General features: G+C 43.0%; 1 protein-coding gene and 1 long non-coding RNA gene across 3 annotated transcripts in view; one reads left to right on the forward strand and one right to left on the reverse strand.

Moving 5' to 3' along the window:
- The window catches only part of si:dkeyp-23e4.3 (rho GTPase-activating protein 7), a 153,985-nt gene that overhangs the window by 35,501 nt on the left and 96,890 nt on the right, over positions 1-21,594 (forward strand). The gene's annotated exons all lie outside the window — the stretch shown is intronic.
- Positions 435-9,835, reverse strand: LOC118496580. Its single transcript, XR_004899170.1, has 2 exons — positions 9,755-9,835; positions 435-478 (listed from the first exon to the last, which is right to left on the reverse strand). It is a non-coding gene; the product is annotated as an uncharacterized LOC118496580 (long non-coding RNA).

Below are 21,594 nucleotides of genomic sequence, written 5' to 3' on the forward strand. Positions count from 1 at the left end.
CTTTTCCTAAACCCAACCGTCCGTTGTTCTTTTCTAAACCCAACCGTCCGTTGTTCTTTTCCTAAACCCAACCATCCCGTTCTTGTCCCGCGTGTCATGAAAACATAAGCCCACCCACGATCTTTTCCTTAACCTAACTGCGTCAAAAGCCAATAGTCTCTCGACCAAGCACGTTTAGATATGACGCTAAAGGAGACTTTTAGTGTCAATAACAACGCCAAAGGCACCTGACCAAGCATCTGTATTTTACAAGATGGGAGTGAGAATCTGTTGCTAGTAGTATGAAAGACTGAAAATCCGCTTAAGGAGGTTGGTTGGGATGGTGGATGGCTCAAGCAACACAGGACTTTCACCCCGGAGACCAGGGTTCCTGTCCCGTTTTTGTCCCGCGTGTCACTGAAACGTACACTTTGTAACTCCACCCACCATCTTTCCCTAAACCTAACTGTCCCGTTCTCGTGCCGCGTGTCAGTTAAACCTGCGTCCCGACCCAGAGCGTCAAAAAGTGACGCCAACCGTCTCGACCAAGCGCGTCTAAATACGTCAGTAACAAACGCTCAAGGCACCTGAGCAAGCGTTGCTTTTTGACGCGATGGGGAGTGAGAATGTGTTGCTGTGTCCATCAAACTCTAAACAGTCCTACTTGTGTGTGTGTGTGTGTGTGTGTGTGTGTGTGTGTGTTCATGTCAATACATTAAACAATATGCAGATGTGAGCGTCACAACATAGCTTCGTTCCCTCGTGTGAGGTCAGGGCTCAAAGATCCTCAGCCTGGCAGTCCGATAGGAAAGATTGTGCCTTGAACCGAAAACAATACATTGATTGTCCAGTGAGTGTCTTCTTTCCTCGCCCTGATTGATTAGAAGGAGATGTTCCTGTTTGAAGCAGCTGCTCTGTTCTTGTTCTGGAAAGCTCTCTGTGAGCTGTCGCGGCTCCAGACGATGACTCTGGAGGACTTACTATGTAAATGATTTGGTCTGGTTGCTTCAGTTCAGTCATTTGTCCTGATGATAAGCTTCAGTCAGTCAGTAAGATAAGTCCCAGTGAATCAGCAGAACTACTATTTTACTGCATCTCCTGCTGCTATACAGTATGTTTTTAATATGAATCTAAATGGCTGTGATTTAGCATGTTTTAACTCAAATGTATGGCCTACTTAACATTCCTGAGCATTGTGTTTTAAATATAAGATTTGATGACTTCTTTCTACCTTCCAGGAAGCCACTGTTTTTGCATTAATTTGCCTGTTTATTTTATTTGTTCGTTCATTAATTCCTCTCAAAGAGGCTGTTGCATTCAAACAACTCCAAAATCTGAATCGATTGTTGGCTGCTGACACTTTTACATCCCTGAATGTAGTCATATGTAATACCTAAAAGTAATAATCGTGTGACTTTGGCATTTTCTTCAATTGAATTGAAATATTTTTGTCTGACGTTAGACCAGCAAGAAAAAGGTCTAAAGAGTCTCTGATTGTCAACTCTCACAATGTATAGGTGCTTTAATGCTCTTGTGGCTGAATGGAAGCAAATGGAAAGACTTAGAAGAGCTGAGGCTGTTATAAGAGCAGATTAATGCCCGTGGTTTTGAAATGGCATATGCAACTATGTCATGGCTGTGATATTTGGCTGTACAAACTTGTAATGTAAACATCGGTAAGCATTATACTACACTAAAGTGTCCTGACATGGAAAATAACACATTGTCTTCATCTAGTCATTTATTTTTGTATGTCAGGAACACCTTGCTTTGTCTTATTATCTCTTATATAACAACCGTTGTTATGGAGGCACTCCAAATATTCTGTTTTAAATGTGACTCACATTTGGTATAACCCTTAGGTGGCACGGACTGCAGCAGTGGCACTGACTCAGCCAGGGTCAACTCAGTTCTAATTTTAAATCTAAATGCCCTGGGGGCGACCTCTGGCTCCCCCGGTAAAGCGTGCGCCCCATGTAGGCTAAGTCCATGGCAGCTACCTGGGATGAATTTGACTCGTGGCCATTTGCTGTGTGTCATCCCCCATTTTCTCCCTCCTTCCGTCTATCTGCACTATTTAATAAAAATGCATTAAAAAAAAATCTTTGAAAAAGCTGAATACACTCCCGGTACCAAAAAAAAAAAAAACCTGCTTTAAAGTCATTCAGCAAATGGCTCTTCACAGCATGCTAATAGCAGGACAGAAAGAGTTTCTCCTCCTCTTCGGCTACCTAAACAGTCAGCTCTGTGAAAGTTGCTTTCAGATGGTTATATATTCTGCACGGCTTTGTGTTAGTAAAGGCATCAACCAAACGTTATGTGTGGTGTTGTCTATATCGACGTTTAATTTAAGGGATTGTTAAGGTGCCACCAGATATTCCGCCGGATGTCCCTCATTTTCGGCCGGATGTCCGTCCCCTTCCTCTTTCTTTGTGTTGGTGTTCTAACCTCCGGTGGATTTCTGAGGACTATGGTTAACTGCTCCTCAGATCTCTGCAGGGTAAATCCAGACAGCTAGCTAGACTATCTGTCCAATCTGAGTTTTCTGTTGCACGGCCAAAACAACTTTTGAACGTACACGTTCCACCAAAACAAGTTCCTTCCCGAGACTATTTTACAGCAGCATCGTGGCTCCGTCCGGTGCTTAGCGCCGCCCAAGACGGTTGGGATTGGTTTTAAGAAATGCCAATAAACCAGAGCACGTTTTTCTCCCATCCCAGAATGCTGTGTGGACTAGCCAGACCTTCCCCCGGAGCGCTGTGGAGGAAGGTCTGGCAATGCAAGGCTATGTGTGATGTGATGCCACCCCGGACCCATTTCCAAGTGAGCCCGAGGACCCTGGTGCCCAGCACACTGACACGATTCCTTAAAAAAAACATAGATGAATTCTTATACTGCGTGGTGTTTTCCTTTAAGTGAAGCAGATGGGTATCATCGGGGTGAGTGCAGGTTCACAGAAGCAGGTCGGTGTCCTGGTTCTCATTACATTGTGATGCGGCCCCCTTAAAACCTCATTCGTCGCTGCGGGGATGGACCAGATAAGAGGGGTACAGCTGAGACGAGGCAGGAGGCTGAAAAACAATCTGTTGTGTCTGAGTGGGTGCTCGGAGGGAGATCACTGTCTGAGGATCAGATTTGCAGTCATGCTGGTTTGTAAAGTTAAACACATATATGAGGATTTTATTACTTTGGAGATTCTGTTGTTAGAAAGTGGTGGTAGCTTTTCTCACTGTGAAATATTGCAATACTGTTATTGAATACAGACAATATAAATTCACACATTGAACCCTTGGCCCCTGCAGATTAATGCAAAAGGGGTTTAACAAAAGTGAAACCCTCGACTGTATGAAGACCCTCCTTCAGCCCGCTTTGGTGGAGGATCTGGCAAAGCTAGACTCAGGACCCACCCAATCTGAGGGTTTTCTCCACCTAAAAATATCATTAAAACCACGCTGTGTATTGTATATAATACTGTATATACTTCAAATAATTGTGTAAGTAGTGAAACAATACAAAAGCAAAAAGGGTAAAAAATGCATTTTAAGTTTAGAAACATTTTTAATCCCCCCTCCCTTGCCTCACAGTGGTTTGGTCCACTGCTTGGTTTTGTCCAAGGGGGTAAGCCTCTCCCCGGAACAAATAGCTCCTATGGCGCCATTTTGATGCTAACAAGCCATCACCTACCGTTAGCAACAAAGAAACACGACAATGTATAAAAGGCTCCATTACCTTGTATCTCACGTTATGGCTCCGTAGCAGACGTTTTTGTAAAAATAGGCTAACGATTGTGTCATGACCACGCAATTTACTGTCGCATAGTAGAGGAATTACCGTATAGTACAGGAGAAGGTCGCAGGCATGTTATCTCCTTACATACATCTACGCTCTCCGTCTCTGTAAGATTGTGAATGATTGAGATTTCTCTTGGCACAGCTACCAGAAGACTTCCAACTTTCAGACAGGTTGCTCACGTCACATTTACGTCGTCTCTCTCAGTTTGAGGCTGCTCAGTAACGCTCAGCCATCACTGGAAAAGTGCTTCTAATATCCTTCACTGGTCTCCGTCCAGAGCAACGGGATCTGTTAGTCCATGTATATACTGTCTATGGTTTTGTCCCTTGTTGGATAGCTAGTTAGCTAGCTTGCTAATTCCACCCACTGTGCTTTTATGCTACACACTGGTTATAGAAAATGAGCCGAAAAAAGCGCCACTTATCTGGCGAGAGCGTTGTGCTTTTCTACGCTGTGACAAGAGTGTGTGAATAAAACGTTGAGCTGTTACATTTTACTAATTTAGTGGCCAGCGGGTTAGCTAGTTAGTTAGCTTGCTTGCTAGGGGGTTCAGTTCTCAGTTCAGCATCATCTGTATTAGAGAAAAGGATCACTTTATCTGATGTTTGAAGTGAATAAAATAGCTTTGCCAGCCTACTTATTGGCACAACTACACATATTATATACAAGTACAATTTTGTACGCATTATTTGTGTCTCCTTCAATAATTGCTCTAAGAAATGTTATGTTTATTTGTTCGTAACCTGAGTCAAAGTACGCTGCAGGAGTTTGTGCATCAGACAAAATGAAGAGCTCTGCAGCTCTGAAAGGGCATGCCTCCCAGCCTTGAATAAATCAGGGGTTTTCTGCAGAGGAGGGTTATTCCATTCAGCTGCTTTCTCTGAACTAAAAACTCAACATAGAGATTTATAATAAAGGCCTGAGAAAATACAGCCCTTTATCTTGAGCTATTGCTCAAATAACAACTTTGAAAAACAAGGGCTGTTATCCAAAATACACAGAGGCACAACCCTGGGAAAGATGAATGATTTATACAAATGAGCTGTTACATTTCTTAATAGTCTGAAGTTTTATTTTCTTCATAAATGGGCAGCATTTTTTTTTAATCAAAACATCAATTTAACATTTATTTTTACAGGCTCCACTCCAAACAGGGCTTCTGCTAAACAGTCATTGGTGCTCTCCAAATACCTCTTATCAATCCTTACCTTGTTCAATTAAAGAAACAAAAAGCACAGCAATATCTAAAGTTTTCTAACATTAGCGACCATAAGCTGCTGGTAGCAGACCATGCAAATCTGTAGCTGTAAACCCCCTGAGTGTATTATTGAATAGGACGTGTTTTATAGTTTACGGATTCAACTTTTCATTTGTGAGAGGAAGAAGAAAGTACATACATTACATATTCTCGCTGTTAGTAGATCAAACTGCCAGGCTAGAATAGTCTATCTAAAGTGTACGGAAGAGGATTAGGGCCACATGTAAAAAAACATTATTTGAGTTCTGAAAAAGTTTGGACTTTTAATTTTTTTTTAAGTAAAAGAAAAGTCAGAATTCTGACTTTAATCGCAGAATTCAGTTTTTTTTTTTTTTTTTTTTTTAAGTCAGAATTCTGTGAAAAAGTCAGAATTCTGACGTTATTTTCATAATTCTGACTTTACACTCGGAACTCAATAAATTTTTTTCACATGTGGCCCTAATCCTCTTCAGTAGAAGTGATAAACTATTGTGTTTTTGTAATTGTGAGGGTTTCCAATGTATAGCTAAAACTTTTTCCAAGATTACCAGACTGATCTCATGAAGTGGCGTATGTATGACACGCCAAATCGTATGCCATTTTGGCGTGTTATCAAGACGCATACTTGCTTTTTAGCGTGTTTATCAACGCCGTTTGGCCTCCATTGACTTACATTACCTTGCGATTGCATGTGAATTTACGCCGTAGTGAGTAGTATTAAAGGGCAAAAATCCGCGTAGGGAGGTTGGTCGGGGTGGAGGATGGGAGGACAGGACTTTCACCCAGGAGACCTCCTAAAGTCAACCGTAGCTTTCTTCTTTTCCTAAACCTAACCGGTTCTTCGTTTCCTAAACCCAACCCGTCCGCTGTATACGGCGCTCAAAATGCATACAGATAAGTGCCGTGTATGTTTAAGCGAAGTCATGATGTCACGTTGAGATTACAGATTAAAGGTACCCCGTTTAGATTTTGACCACTAGTAGTGCTACGGAGCAATATTTTGTTGGTGCGCAATCACAGAATGCTTGGATCATGTGGACGCGCCGACAGTTTTGTTGTCATTACTTAGAATTCCTCATGGGGGGAGACAGAAACTACGCACTATAGCTTTAAATTAATTCAAATATATGTACAAATCTGTAATCTTTGCAAAGGTTGTGTGAGGACGCATTATGTTTGTTAGGCCTCAGGGATACACACAATGCGTTTTGATGAATGTCGATAAAACTTTGTTTGCAACAAAACCTCCACAGGGTAGAGGGTAGAGCAGCTGTTCTGCGATGTGCCTGCATCGTAATTTCTTATTAATCTGTCACTTTAAAAAGAAAAAAAGTACTTAAGTACTTAATGTTTTTCCCTTTTGTAGGGTTGTAGGATCTGGACATTTTGTTCGTCTCAAATTCAGACATGCAGTTGACACGGTAACCACTGACAACAAGGGCTTGAATCACCTATATTAATATTTAGGTATAAGGACTTGTATGTTTTAGTGCGCAAAAAAATAACCTTAAACTAACCTCCCTGCTGTATTTTCTTCTTATTTTTCCTATCCAAATTGTGTTGTGATATAATTGTAGTTCAGTCTAGTGTCCTAATTGGTTTACACAAAGAGTAAATATGTTCCGTAGCTTTTTGCGTTATTGGTTCATTCTACCTTTATAGTAGAAGGTGAGTCATTTCTTCTCTCTGTCCTAAAATATTCCAAAGAGTCCACTTTATGCCACCTGTGCAGCATCAGTGCACTTTGGCAACGATTCAAAGTGTCTGGAATTTGTTTGGAGTCCTTACAACCGACAGTGAAACGCGTCATTTTGAACGTGAGCGGACTGCCTGCAGTTGTTTTTTTGTCTGTGTGATTGGGATGGAAACAGAAACGGAGAGTAGAAATGGCAAAGGAGAGGAGAGAAGAGGAGAGGTTTCAGTGCGTGGGTTTTGTGATCTACGGCCAGCAGGCCAATGTGCGTGTGTGTGTGTGTGTGTGTGTGTGTGTGTGTGTGTGTGTGTGCGTGTGTGTGCGTGTGTGTGCGTGTGTGTGCGTGTGTGTGTGTGTAACAACAAAAAAAACATCCAAAAAAGCGCAGGAAAAAAACATAGGTAAGAAGTGACAAAAAAAACTTGTAAAAAACTTTGGGGAAATGCGACAGAATTGTCAAAACAAACTAGCCTGGTCCTACCAGACTCTGGTACATTAGCCTGGTCCTACCAGACTCTGGTCCATTAGCCTGGTCCTACCAGACTCTGGTCCATTAGCCTGGTCCTACCAGACTCTGGTACATTAGCCTGGTCCTACCAGACTCTGGTACATTAGCCTGGTCCTATCAGACTCTGGTACATTAGCCTGGTCCTACCAGACTCTGGTACATTAGCCTGGTCCTATCAGACTCTGGTACATTAGCCTGGTCCTATCAGACTCTGGTACATTCTCTCCCGCAGTTTCACCTGACATTTTCTCGATTTCATGCGCCTCTTCACGCTCCCTAACCCCGCTGTAAACCTTTAAGCCCTTCGGTTGCTCTTTACGGATCACATTTTTTCCCCCTTCACAAGCATGTGCAGGAAAACTCTGCGAGGTGCCAACCTCTCTGCACCAGTGCCTCCAAGGCACATTCCCGCACATTCATCATACTTGTCGGAGTAAAGTGACTTCCGATTTAGATCTCCCCCCCCCCCCCAACTTTCCTCTTTCTTCCTCTGAGCTTTTTTCACATGGAAATGGTTTATTCTCCGCCGTCCCACCCGTCCGTAACAAAATGGAGGTGCATTTATCTCTCGTCAGCTGTTTTCTTTCTCCACACACGCCAACTCCATCTGACCTGCTTATCCAGCACAATCCAGAAACCGCTGCAGCCCAGGAGCAAACTGTTCCTGGCCCCAGCTGAAATCCATCATGCCACCTGGGCTCTTTATCACGTGGAGAGCAGGATAGAAAAGAAGCACTGGGTGGTCCTAACACAGGGACGGTGGGGGAGGGTTTAAAGAGATAGATCACAGAGGAAGCAGAAGGTGGAGAGGAAGAGATAAGAGAAGAGATGTGAAAGAGACAACAGTGAAGAGCAGGGAGGGGTTTAGGGGGAGAGCAGGAGGGAGAGATTTAGCCGGCGAAGCAGCTTAGGAGCTGTGGCGGGTTAGATAAGGCAGAGATGCGACAGTCTGGGAAGACGTGACACAGATATGATGGACGATAAGCTACGCGTGCCACAGGGTGACTAAACAGCAGCAGGCCGGGTTGAAAGAGAGCTTTTGTAACGACAAAAACAAGGTGTGAGGTCAGACGGAGAAAAAAAGGGCAACTTGCAAACCTTTAAAACTGCTCCAATCAGCAGGAGGGACAGAAGAACTGTTTGTTTTTTACGACTCTCTGCTCATATTCTCTTGAGGTTTCATCCAATTTAGTTTTTCTTATGCATCTTAGTCTGGCTATCAGCAGACCAAGCTCAATCTTTTAAGATTGAACATTAGTCTGGGGAGTCTGCTCTGTATTTTCTACTGCACAAGAGGCGTGATTAACAGGCATAGTTCAAATGACTCTGGACGCAATTGGATAGTCCTTCAACCAATCAGACCAACGATCCGGGTGACGTAGCAGCGACAGCGGCATCAACGGGTTGCTGCGCTTCGGTGGCCGGCTTGTTGAATGTAAATAAAAAGCTGCTTGGTCGCTTCTCTATCGTCATTGTGTTAAACCTGCCAATAGCGTGCCAGGTGGATAAGCCAGTTTGTGATTGGTCCCCGCAAATTTGTAACGGAAGCAGGATAGATGAATGTACAGGTTTCCTGCCTGAGCTGCAGGGAGAAATCAAATCGCCGGCAGATCGGGCTGGATTTACCCAGTCTACATTTCCATGCTTTTTTATATGCCTGTCCAGACAGAGGCACAGTGCTTTTGAACTTCAAATGTTTCAACGCATGGGCGTCAGAGCCATTATATGCGACATTTACGACCCATTTTACCATGTTTTTGTCAAATCGAGAACATCGGCCTTTCCACCCGTTGCAACACTATCAAATCGAAAGTTATTGAAAGAAATGCCCAAGTCAATGTAACTCCGTTCCATGTTTTCACCGCTACCTTAAACCCAGGCAGATTCTCAAATGTGTGCGCATACACATACACAACCCGCTCTCACTCCCAGCTCGTCAAATACTGACGCTTAGTCAGTGGCTCTCAGCGTCAGATACCGACGCCAAAAAGTCACCCTTTATCGTCTGTATGGGACGCACCGGGCAGAGCAGCAGCTCGACCGCGGCGCTGTAAGATGACGTAGTGTTAAGAGCGGCAACGGTAGCGAGTAGTATGAAAGGCCGAACATGCGTAAGGACAAAGGTTAGGGGTGGTGGATGGTTCAAACAACACAGGGCTGTCACCCAGGAGACCGCGGTTCGTGTCCCGTTCTTGTCCCGCGTGTCACTGAAATGTACATTTTGTAACTCCACCCACAGTCTTTTCTTAAACCTAACTGTCCTGTTCTTGTGCTGCAGGGCACTTAAAGCAACACCAAAGATTCTTTTGTACCTTAAAATAATTTTTCCAAAATCGTTTCAGTGGTTCATCAACTCGTAACAGGGTGAACGGCACTTCTGCATTCGCTTTGCTGCCCTTTATCGGCTATAACCGCACTATGCAAGTTTGCCAGATCGGGTAGCGGATCTGTAGTTCGAATGAGACATAAGAAACTGTAATGGACAATTCCACTTCCAACCTGTAGGGGGACTGAAGAGGAAACGTGCTTTGGTGTTGCTTTAAACGTACGTCCCGACCCAGAGCGTCAAAAAGTGATGCCAAGAGTCCCGACCAAGCGCGTCTAAAATGACGCCAAAGGGCTAGACTTTTCTGCGTCAGTAACAAACGCCAAAGGCAACTGACCAAGCGTCACTTTTTGACGCGCTGGGAGTGAGAATGTGTTGACATACGTACACACACACATACATGTGAGTGACAAAGCCCGAGACAGATAGGGGAAGAGAAGTTGGAGAAGGTGGACTGCACGCAATGTTTCTGTAAGTTATTAATAACTTACTAGAGAGAGAGAGAGAGATTCAGTTTACTCTGCCCTCCACACACTCTGTCTCTCTTTCTCTCTCTTTCCTGTTAGGCACCTTGTTAGTGCTGAGACATCACTGTTACTACAGGCCACAGTGAAAACACACACACACACACACACACACACACACACACACACGTACTGTAAATGCATGAACCCATAGGTGTCAAAATAATGAGGTGGTTGTATATCTGTATCAACCAGAAACACACTAGTCAGAGTCGCTTTATGTGAGGTTGAAACGATAGAAGGACTTTGTGGCATTCATGTCTTTGCACGACTCATCTCTTAAAATTGCACACAGCAGGACATGAGATTTTGCCAGCTACACACACACACACACACACACACACACACACAGCATGGTCAAACAGTCCGTTGATGGGCGTGCACTAATAACACATGCTTGTCCAAACACAAACAAAAAAATACTTAACACTGTTTGCTTGACAGCACTTTTTTTCTGTCCTTGTCTGTGTCACTTATTTTTCTGACGCACACACACACACACACCCACACACTTTGATGCGCACACACACACACATGGACTCCTGCCTCTCCTCTCTCACAGTCATTGGGGCTCCCAGCAGCCCTGATCAGATTTCAGAGTCAGCCGAGTGTGATGCTACAGGCGAGCTGCAGCACAGCAAAACACTGAGCTCACGCCACTTTCTGTGTGTGTGCGTGTGTGCGTGTGTGCGTGTGTGCGTGTGTGTGTGTGTGTGTGTGTGTGTGTGTGTCTGTGGTTATATGTGTGGGTATATGTTTGCATATGTGGGTGTGCCAAACACGAAAGGCGGAGCAGTATGTCCTGTATGTCCCTTACCGGCTAACGTATTTCAAGAAGGAGCATGAATATGGAGCGTCTACACCAGTTAATGCAAATGCAAATGTAAAATTTCAAGCCAATAGGAATACTTGGAATTGATGGTGGTGGTAAATATTCATGAAAAAGGAAGTTTGTGAACGGGCAACACAGATTTTGATAATGAACAACTAAAAACGTTACACACTGGACCTTTAAAGGTGCAGTAAGTGATGCTGGGCAAAGATTGTTGATATATGAACTCAACTACCAAACAAATACAATACAGGGCTGTGTATTAACAACAGATTTCTTCACAGCGCACATAGAAAATAGAGAGCTAGGTGACCGTGAGAACAGCAAACAACAAAATTGTCCTAAAAAAAAACCATAAAAGGCAACAGAAACTCAGAAAAAATCAACAAAAACGTTTAAATAAAAGCGGCAGAGTGACGGAAAAAGCGACAAAAACATTCAAAATGCGACAAAAACATCAAAAAAAGCAACAAAAACATTTTAGATAAGGAACAAAAAAAGCCCCATCCCCCAGCTCTAAACTCTCTACTTTTTTCATCCTGCTCCTGCTGAATTTCTGACCATTACCGCCCACACACGCAATGTGTATGTCCACTCGACATACACGCCCGCACCCGCATTTATGCCCGCACAATAATAGAGATGCATTGATTGTGTCTTCTCCCATCCCGCATGAGAAAACACATCATTTTATAGGCTAATGGGGAGAAGATGCAGGGAAAGAAGGCAGGTGCTTGCTGCTGAGAGGGGGAGGAAGGAGCAGAGGATGAAGGAGCAGGCGGACGGTGGACGGAGCAGAGGAGCTCCCCCGTCCTGGGAGGCTCAGACACGCTGCTGGTGTCTGCTCATAGATAGATATATATATATATGGTGTCTGCTGGCGTGGGGGGGTTCCAGGCTACATCCCGATCCTGCAGTGTTTTTTTTAGCCGCCCGTTCCCACCCGCAGCAAAGTTAAAACCGCGCGCTCCTGCGAGATTTGCGTTGGATCCCGCGCGACCCAATCCCAATGCAGCCCTCTACTTCAGTGCACTCAAACCTTACATGCTTAAAATCAGTGTCATGTTGTAGTGGTGGTGTCCTGCCACCAGGTGTTGTGCTAGAGTCAAACAGTGAGATAGTCAGAGTCACAGAGAGGAAGAGAAGGGGAGAGAAATGGACTTTCTGACACAGATAGACAGATACACAGATGCAGACGCGATGTAGAACATGTTTTACAGACAGTAGAGACTCAACATTCAATTTACAGACAATAATCATATTGCTCTTACATTTGAGTTTACATGTAGGAGACAATAATCAGTGTGGTATCTGCTCTAGGTGGCAATCTGAATTATATATATATATATATATATACACCACCCTGTCAGTGTGGAACACAATGGAAATATTTTATGCAGTTTTTTGTAGGTTTACATGTTACACAATCAGGGGCGGAGAGGTGGCTTCTGGGGCACCAGCGCCTAATGTTTTCCCTATATCTTTTAGGCCGACTTTACTGTCTTTCAGAGGCTGTAGCGGGCTCTGCTTTAAAGCTAGAGTGAAGCTAGATATTGGAATCATATGAAACTAAATAACGCTCCAGAGTGAGGGTAATTTCTGGCGAGCGAAAAACTGGCATGGGCATTTTTCAAAGGGGTCCCTAAACGTCTCAATTTAAGATATCAGAATGAAAATTGGTTCCATGGTTACCCACGAGTCTCCCCTTTACAGACACCCTAGCCATCTCACAAGCCCACCCCTGGTTGACGGCACCCCTTCATTCTTCAATCCTTTTAAAATAATCTGTCTGGCTATCATTAAACTAGTCTGGACCCAGCTTCTTATGTGCTTATCCATCCCGCTTAGGACTAACCCATCTCCCAGAACAAATAATCTTGGGCTGAATGGAACCTGGGTCCCTGAAATCCGACATAGTTTAACATGTATCCCGGTCCAAAATTCCGATGAGTTTTATTTTAAAATCTACCACAGCAGCAGCTCTTACACAAGCGCCCGCGCAGCTCTCTTCATCCTCCAGCCCCTCATACAGTTGAGTTTTGTTTTCCACAGTATTGATTCTTTAATGTTAAGTTGATGGAGTGCTTTGTGTTGGTCAGCATTTTCACCAACTGCTGACGGTGTGCTGCCAGTTATTTCCACCTGCTTCAGGCTGCACACTCGGGTGTTTTCTGCAACATTTATTCTCTGCAAAGATTTCACCAAGTCAGACGTCGGACAAAAGTCCAACAAAACGGTCACAGGAGCCGCAGGGTCCCAGGAGCTGCATTCACATATGAAAAGTTGAAGATGAATAACATGCGAAGGCTGAAATGGAGTTCTTACATGCTTTTCTGAGACGTCAGACCTTATTTGAACTTCCTTTGGAGAATTTCATTATTTTCTCTCCCCTAAAGGCCTAATTGCCATCACTGCTTAACCCGATCTACGTTTTGTTGCACAAATCAAGCACTTTTTTGTTCCGAAAGCCACCTACAGGGTGAAAACTTCCCCAGAGCCTTTTTCTCTTTCAGGCACAGAATGATCAAGAGAATATATACATCTGTGTTTTGCGAAAAATGTATGAAATGTCCCCTAACAAGCCTTCTGAAACAGAGATGTGCACCAGTGGTTGTTAACTGTAATTAGGCTCAGGAATGTTTACAGTAATTATGCACCACCATGATCCCATATTCTCCCAGAAAGCATAATTAGCTGCTACTGACACTTTTGTGCAATCATCAAAACACTGCCTGCAAAAGGCTTTCGCACAGTAGGCAGCAGATTAAAGGCAAAAGTTAAAAGTTTTTTTTCAGGCAGGTTGATAATGATAATGGTTAACCAGCATTTAGCTGAGTTGAAAGGACGTGATCACATGCCAACCTGTAAACATTCTCTCATTACTATAACATTTCGGATGTGCCATGGTTTTTACAGCTGCTGGGCTATCGTTTTTACCGCATAAAACAATAAAACTTTTCTTCATCACTGAATGTTAAATTAGGCTCATATACATCACAATAATGCACTAAGTGCAACTTGCACAAACATAGGTTTTACTTACATCTTTGTATATCCTATTTAAGTGGGTTGTACATTTGTATTCCCAACTTGTATATACGTTTGTACATTCTTTCCTTTGTATTTTTTTTTATCTTTATTTTTTGAATATTTATTTCTTGTCAGTCCCTCCAGGATTTCGCAGCTTTTTTTTTTGAGATTATTGCGGCCCAAAATGCCTGATTTTGCGGGAGCTTTTGTAAAAAATTGTGATAAAAGTCTTTTGTATGTTTGTTGCAATGAAGTTGTGGGAGACAGTGAAAGTTGCAAAAAAAGTTTTTTTTTTTTTTTTTTTGTATAGTTCTTTAAAAATAAAAAGGAAACTTGTTTCGGGGAGAATAAAATTACTCTGGGCTGAGTTTTCCTAGTAACCAAAAAGGCTCAGGATGCTGCAAATGTTGGTATAAAATGAAAATGGCTGGTGGATTTAAGACAAAAAATTGTAATTTATTGACTGTATCAAATTTGAACATATGTGGCTTGTTGATCTTGACATTGTTAGTTAATTTCCTATCCTGGCCTGGGACACACATTCATACGGTTTGATGAAGTACTTATTTGACTTTAACTTATCATTGTACTTACAATAGCCAATCCACCGTGTGTGTGCCATGGATGTATTATGAGAATGTGTGTGCGCGTCAGTAGCGGGGGGAACTGTATGAGCAGCAGCCCCGCTCCCGCCCACTGCAGACAGCCGACAGGATTGAAACAGCAGCTGTTGGTAAATGTGAGATGTTCGAGTCTCGTCTTCATATCGGAAACCAGCTCTCTCTCACTCCCGCTTGGTCAGTGGCACTCAGAGTCACATTATACTGACGTAAAGTCTGGCACGTGGGACTGCTGTGATTGGTTGAAGTCGCGGGAAACTCCGGTTATTGGTCAAGTTTGCAGAAAAGTCACGGTGATTGGTCAAAATTGCGAGTCGCACCAAAGTCACGGTGATTGGTTGAATTTGCGTGAATTGGCGCGATCGCGACAACGCGAAATCCTGGAGGGACTGTCTTGTATTCTATCCTATTTATTATTTATTATTTCTTGTTTATTCTGCTGTGTGTTGCTGCTGTAGCCAGTGGCGTTTTTATATAAAAAAAAAAATGGTGGGGCACAATTTCAAAAGATGGGCTACATACCATTCAAACTAGAATACTTTGTATCTCACTCTGTTAACATGTCAACAAACCGCATGGCTCCACAAAACAGACAGCGTTGTAACGCGAACACATGCGGCCACCAGCGGCAGTTGTTTAGCCGCTAATAGGTGACTGCGAGCCCGGCTACAGGCACCGCCAGATGACGCCGCTTTTAGGGGCCATGGTAGTAACGTTAGAGTTTAGCCAGAAAAAGTTAACATCATGCGGCGATGCATACAGATCCATTCTATGACAACAACCGAGCATTTACACACTCATCACCATCTAACGTAGCTAATATCAATCGATCCAACACAACATGATCAACATACGGACCAGCACCACAAAGGCAGGATGATAAAATGGGTTTTCACTCACCAAGGCTGAGGGCTCTCTAAGAGAAAGGCGATCTTCCTCTGGGCAAACTTGACTTATTTTGTAAGCTAACCACTCCACAATTAAAGGACAAATCCAGCGCAAAATGAACCTAGGGGTTAACAACACGTGTACAGAGTCGACCGTTCTCTGGGATATGTTTTCATGCTAATCGAATGTGACCAGTTTTATCGCAAACCGCTAACTAGCTTATAACGCTAGTCGTCGGGGCAGATGGTAAAGTAAAAAGAAATCACTATTTCTACACCACTAACAAGGCTCAAAATATCACCACACTTCCACGGTAGCATAATGAAGGTCCCTACATGTAAACTGAAGCATTGAGAACTTTGTAAGTGTACAGACAGTTTATTAAAAAGATAGTTTAGAAAGACAGTAATGTTCATGTATACAGGTTCATGTATCAATGCTTCGGTTTACATGTAAGGACCCTCGTTATGCTACCGTGGAAGTGTGGTGCTATTTTGAGCCTTGTTAGTGGTGTAGAAATAGTGATTTCTTTTTACTTTATCCGTGCCCCGACGACTAGCGTTATAAGCTAGTTAGCGGTTTGCGCTAAAACTGGTCACATTCGATTAGCATGAAAACATATCCGAGTTGACTCGGTACACATGTGTTATTAACCCCTATGTTAATTTTGCGCCGGATTTGTCCTTTAACCGTGGTTACTTTTACCAGCAGTTTAACTGATGACAGTATCTCGAGGCTGGTGGGCACCAGGGCGTTTTAATTCCAGTTTCTCCTCCAAAGGGTTCAAACCTGTGCTCGAGTATGAAATCCACTTCGATCATTTTTCAAGTTACCTAGCGACGATAACACAATCTCCACTCTTTGCTCTTCTTGCCGACTGTTGGCGCTGCGCCAGACAGCCAATCATATCTGAGATATGAAATGACGCTGTAGTGGGGCTACGCGCCGTCAGCCCCACTGGCTGGACACGTGGACTTGGTTAAACGAAACTCCTATTGCCAATGCATTTTGCATTTGTACGGACTCTCTTAGATTATCACATTTGTGATAGAAATAGCACACTGCTCTGCCCTGTCATAGCAGGAACCTGGCAGCTGAAACCCTTTACTTTTTGATGCTGCGGGGTTAAATCAGAAATTGTTTATTGATGAAAACTGGGAGAGTCAGTCACAGGAAATTAAATGTTCATGTAAACAGATTAACACTCAAGACCTTAACCACAGTATGTTCAATCACTGGGTGACTCCATGCATGCAGATGTAACAAGAGTTTACCTTTGTGTCAGTTCACATTGATTTTACATGCTTTGAACGCCCGCTAAAAGAACATTTGTTTCCGATGAGGCGCAGTAGACCGAGAGCAGCAGGCTCAGGGGTTCATTTCTCTTTCTGTGAAGAAAAAGAGAATGGCTTGATCTAATATTTTGGATAGATGTTTGTTGCAGTTAGCTAGATTTATTAATTCTGACTGTTGTCTCTGTATATGTGTGCTCTGATCTGATGTCTTTATTAGCAGGATGACATCATGTGTCTTTGACTTTGAAAACCGATACAAAACACTATTTAAAATCCGTTTTATGACATGACAATTATATGAATAAGTCAATAAATCATCTTATGACTGGGCAGAGAAGATTCCGTTCTGTCTAGTTGAACTTTACTGTGTCTTACCGTTGCACTCTAAATAAGCAACAGCGTGATAGTCGGTGACCTAGTTCCGCCTTTTCTGCGGAAAAATTGGTGGAAATATTTATTTTATTCTACATTTACATCCATAGGACTATATATACAACAGTGACCCATAGATGTAAGAAAACTAAACGCACACACACAAAACTAGGTCTAAGACCACATCTGAAAGCCTTTATCAGGTTTTGTCAGCTGATATTGAGGCACGGCTTCTTCACTTTTTGCTCTGCAGGGTTTGTCTGCTGCTCTAATCATTTGGTTCCACTGAGTCTCTGCTACTGCAGCGTTAGCCTACATACAGTATGTCTAATTCTTCAGCCTTTAGCACATTGGCCTCATTTCACTGTGGGTTGAAAATGGATTTTTATGTTTTCTTTAACACATGAAGTAGGACAGTAAACTCTGCTGGGTGCTCCAATAAAACATGCTGTAGTTGTTGTAGAGGCTCAACTTTTATCTCTATTTTTACTCTAATTGTTATTCCACTGCATGGTATGGCTTGACTGGACTCTTTTCAGCTCACTCTTTTCTTATTTTCTACAGTATTAGCAGAGTTGGATAGTACCTGGTCAATGCATTCTCATGAACAGGTATGATATAGTACGAAAATGTATGCACACCAATCGATGATATCTTCCGAAACCTGGCGACCGCCAGCTGGTCACGTGACGTTAGTTTAGGCGACGACAGTCAAGTTTAGGCACCAAAACAACTAGTTAAGTTTAGGAAAAAGATCGTGGTTTGGATTAACACACTCCCAAGGAACACGCATTTCCTGGGTGAAAGTCTTTTGTTTTCCCAGGGATGCAAACTCTGCCCCCCAGCTTGAAAGGTTTATGACCCATCCACCCATCTACCCCGACCTACGCAGTCAACCGTGGTCTTATACAGCAGCAGTCAATGGGGTGCATGCAGCAAATAAAAAGTGGTATGCTTAACAAATTTCAGTGCTTAAGTTTTCATAGCTCTATGAATGTAATGTTCATGAGAACAGGCTGACTTGGTACTTTTTTTGGTACCACCTCTGTCGGGGACTGCCCATTTCTCTGACGCTCCATTGTTCCAACTTCTCAATAACCCGAAAAATCCCCTTTGGTCCTTTAGCCCTCTAGTCCGAAGTCCCACTGGTGGCGAAATTACAAATCCCACTATGGCCATGCCAAGACCCGCCCTACGAAGCAGCTCGATTGGTTGGGGTTAGGCATTTGACCTCGAGTGGATAAGGTTAGGATAGCCGACTGGTCAGGGGATAGGACCTGTACAAATGGGGTTACGTTACCTTGCTTAAGCATGGACGCCTGGCCAATAAATGCTATTGAAGGGCGGGTCTTGGCGTGGCCATAGTGGGATTCATAATATGTGGACGTCGGACTAGTGGGCTGTAGGACCGAAGGGAATTTTTCGAGTTATTGAGAGGTCGGAAAAATGGAGGGTCAGAGAAATGACATGGCACCCCTCTGTCGATGTTCCAAGCGAGCTGAGCCGATACTTGCAGGTGGAGTTAAGACACTGCAGATCACTGATTGGTCAGAGAGAACCGTCACTAGCACAACATGGAACAAAAGTAAAAAGCAAGGTTTTTTTTACTTTACAAAACAAACCGAACTACATCATGTCCTGTGTCACATGCTTAACCGGAAGTGAAGTAACATAACAAATGTCCATGATTTTAACCCACACTACAATCTTTTTCTAAACTTAACTAAGTGTTTTTTGTGCCTAAACATAACCAAACTTAACAATGTATTTCCTGCCACCACCAGAGACGCTTATTTATGAAGCACTCCTGTGGGTGGTATTAGAGGGTAGGGATAAATGACCTATGTGGTTGTATGGTTTGGAGAATTTATTGACTTGATTCGATTAATTTGATTACATATGGTCTACATGGTCTAAGCGGGATAATATTCTGTGATTGTTGTAGTTAATGACTTTTATGTTGAGTGGTTTGCCCAGCGGGACAGAACACAAAACTTGTTGGGTATTATCCCTTACTAAAAGTGTAGTAGTAGTGATATAGTAGTTTATTGTAGTGTGGAACCATCTAGACAAGCTAACGTGTACGTTGCATACAGATTGATGCATCAGTAATGAAACAATCTGGAAATGGTCAATATTCATTTTACTTGTGATGAATTTTCGGTGCTGGTCTTTTCTTTAACTTTTAGTTAAACATTTGTACATTGTTATAAAAACCTTTCCTATCTCCTATTGTCTCTAAATGTAGCACTTGTAGTAGATCAGCACATTAAATGAAGATGGTGTACTTTGTACTTGCATGATTTTTGCATTTTTTGGGGTTGGTTGATGGTTAGTCTCGCATTGCCAGACCCTCCTCCGCTGTACGGAGCAACAGCACCTCTGCAAAATGGCCTCGGGAAGGAACATGTGTACGTTTAAAAGTTGTTTTAGTCATGCAACTGAAAACTCAGATTGGACAGATAGTCTAGCTAGCTGTCTGGATTTACCCTGCAGAGATCTGAGGAGCAGTTAACCATAGTCCTCAGAAATCCACCAGAGTTTAAAATGCCAACACAAAGAAAGCGGAAAGTACCGGACATCTATCCGAAAAGATTGAAATCCAGCAGATTTTCCGGCGGCAACAGACCAATACCGGAAGTGGAACATCGTGGACATAGACTAGTTGATGGTTGAATACACTTATTGTTAAGTCCCTTTGGATAAAAGCTAAATAAATGTAATGTTATATTATTAGTGAAAGATCTGAATATGTTTTCCACTATACTGATTGTAGTATTCTGTCTGTTCCTAATGTCAACCACCTGCCCTTCTGTCTTGCTCCTTGTCCTCTTTTTCTCTCTTATCCTCTGCTATTCTCTCACTCTCTAGTTCTTTCTATTCCCATCCCTCCGTCTGTCCATCTTTGCCACCCCGGCCTCATCTGCTCTTCCTTGCTGCCGCGCTCCCTTGGCTTCTCGGCTCACCTTTAATGTCATGATCTTTAGCAGCCAATGATTTTCAATAGCCAAAGGTTGCCTGACCTTTTCGTCAAAGCCTTCTTTCGGAACTCTCCTAATACAAGGAGGCAGGTTGTTGTGAGAGTCGGGCACCTGGCTTCGGTCTCCAGTGATGGTAGGATGTGAACTGTATACAAAATGTTTGGGAAAATTGCTCATTATAACAAGAAGACTTAATGAAGAGGAAAAGCCAAGGGGAGGTATGGAGCCCTAATCGATTTTTGAGCCCAGATCAGTCAGAAGGGGAGATTGAAATGTAGAATATTTTCAGCAAAAAACTTTTACAGACCCACTGTACACTACCTGCACACACAACAGACAGACACCTGTAGAGACTAGGAGGTGAAAAATGTATAATATCATGCAGATATTTGTCCTCAGGAATGGAGTTGGTAAATTTTGGATTGCATTCGAACGAATTGTGTGTCATTTCATATTCTTTCAAACTTGATTTTTTTGGTACAAAAGTCACTGCACTACCTCTGGTTTGTGGGTGCATTACTGTTTTTGTTTGTCTGACCGTATGGAAACTGGCAGGTATCAGGAGTAAAGGTTTTGATAATTTGTGTACACTGATGAGCAAGTCATACTTAATAATTGACATTTATCGCATTGGCCCAAGTCGGTCCTGGCTTCAAACCCAGCTTGGGCTCTTCTGTGTTGGGTTTGCATGTTCTCAGTGTGAGTTTTCTCCGGGTCCTCTGGCTTTACTTCACCTTTTCTAATTTTTGAAACCCTTTCAGACCAGTCCTGTTGGGAAACATTCCCAGAGAACATACTAAGTTTGCCTTCACACCTACCTCGTTTGGTACGTTTAAAACTAACCTTGGAGCGTTTGGTCGGATAGTCCGGTTGGTTTGGGGCGCGGTGTGAAAGCTCATCCGAACTCTGGTGCAGATCAAACAAACAAACTCTGGTCCGCTAAAAAACCAAGGTCTCGGTTCCCTTCCAAGTGAACTAGAGTTCAGTTCACTCTAGGTGAGAAAGTGATCCGACCCAAATACAGGAAGTGAACCAAAAACAATTCATTTACTAGCCTGCAATGTCAACCTCGCACACAATATACAGACTTATATTAGATTTAAGGGATGGTAACTTTCAGATCCATAGTGTGAGCACACATCGCTGGTCGTCTCTGTGACATCATCATCATCATCATCTCTCTCTCTCTCCTTCACTCGCTGTCTGTCAGCTGCTCACATTGTTCGCCTTCTTCTAAAATATGAGAAACACTAAAGCAGCTCTATTATTTCTATGACCACAAGTGTCGGCGGGTTTCGGATATTCTGTCCAATTAACAAGCGACCGTCTCGATAGCGCGACATGTGTGTGCAGTGTTTGGTGCGTTTGACAAAGTGAAGTGTGAAAGCAAACCAAACCAAATGAAAAATACAACAATGTTGCAACTTCACCCCAGAATCGCACCCCCCGAGTCCACCGAAGTACAGGTGTGAAAGCGCCCTAAGAGAAGCAGTCCTCATTCCTGAAGCCTTCTCTCT

The sequence above is a fragment of the Sander lucioperca genome, chromosome 13 (genome assembly GCF_008315115.2).
Source record: "Sander lucioperca isolate FBNREF2018 chromosome 13, SLUC_FBN_1.2, whole genome shotgun sequence".
Taxonomy (NCBI): domain Eukaryota; kingdom Metazoa; phylum Chordata; class Actinopteri; order Perciformes; family Percidae; genus Sander; species Sander lucioperca.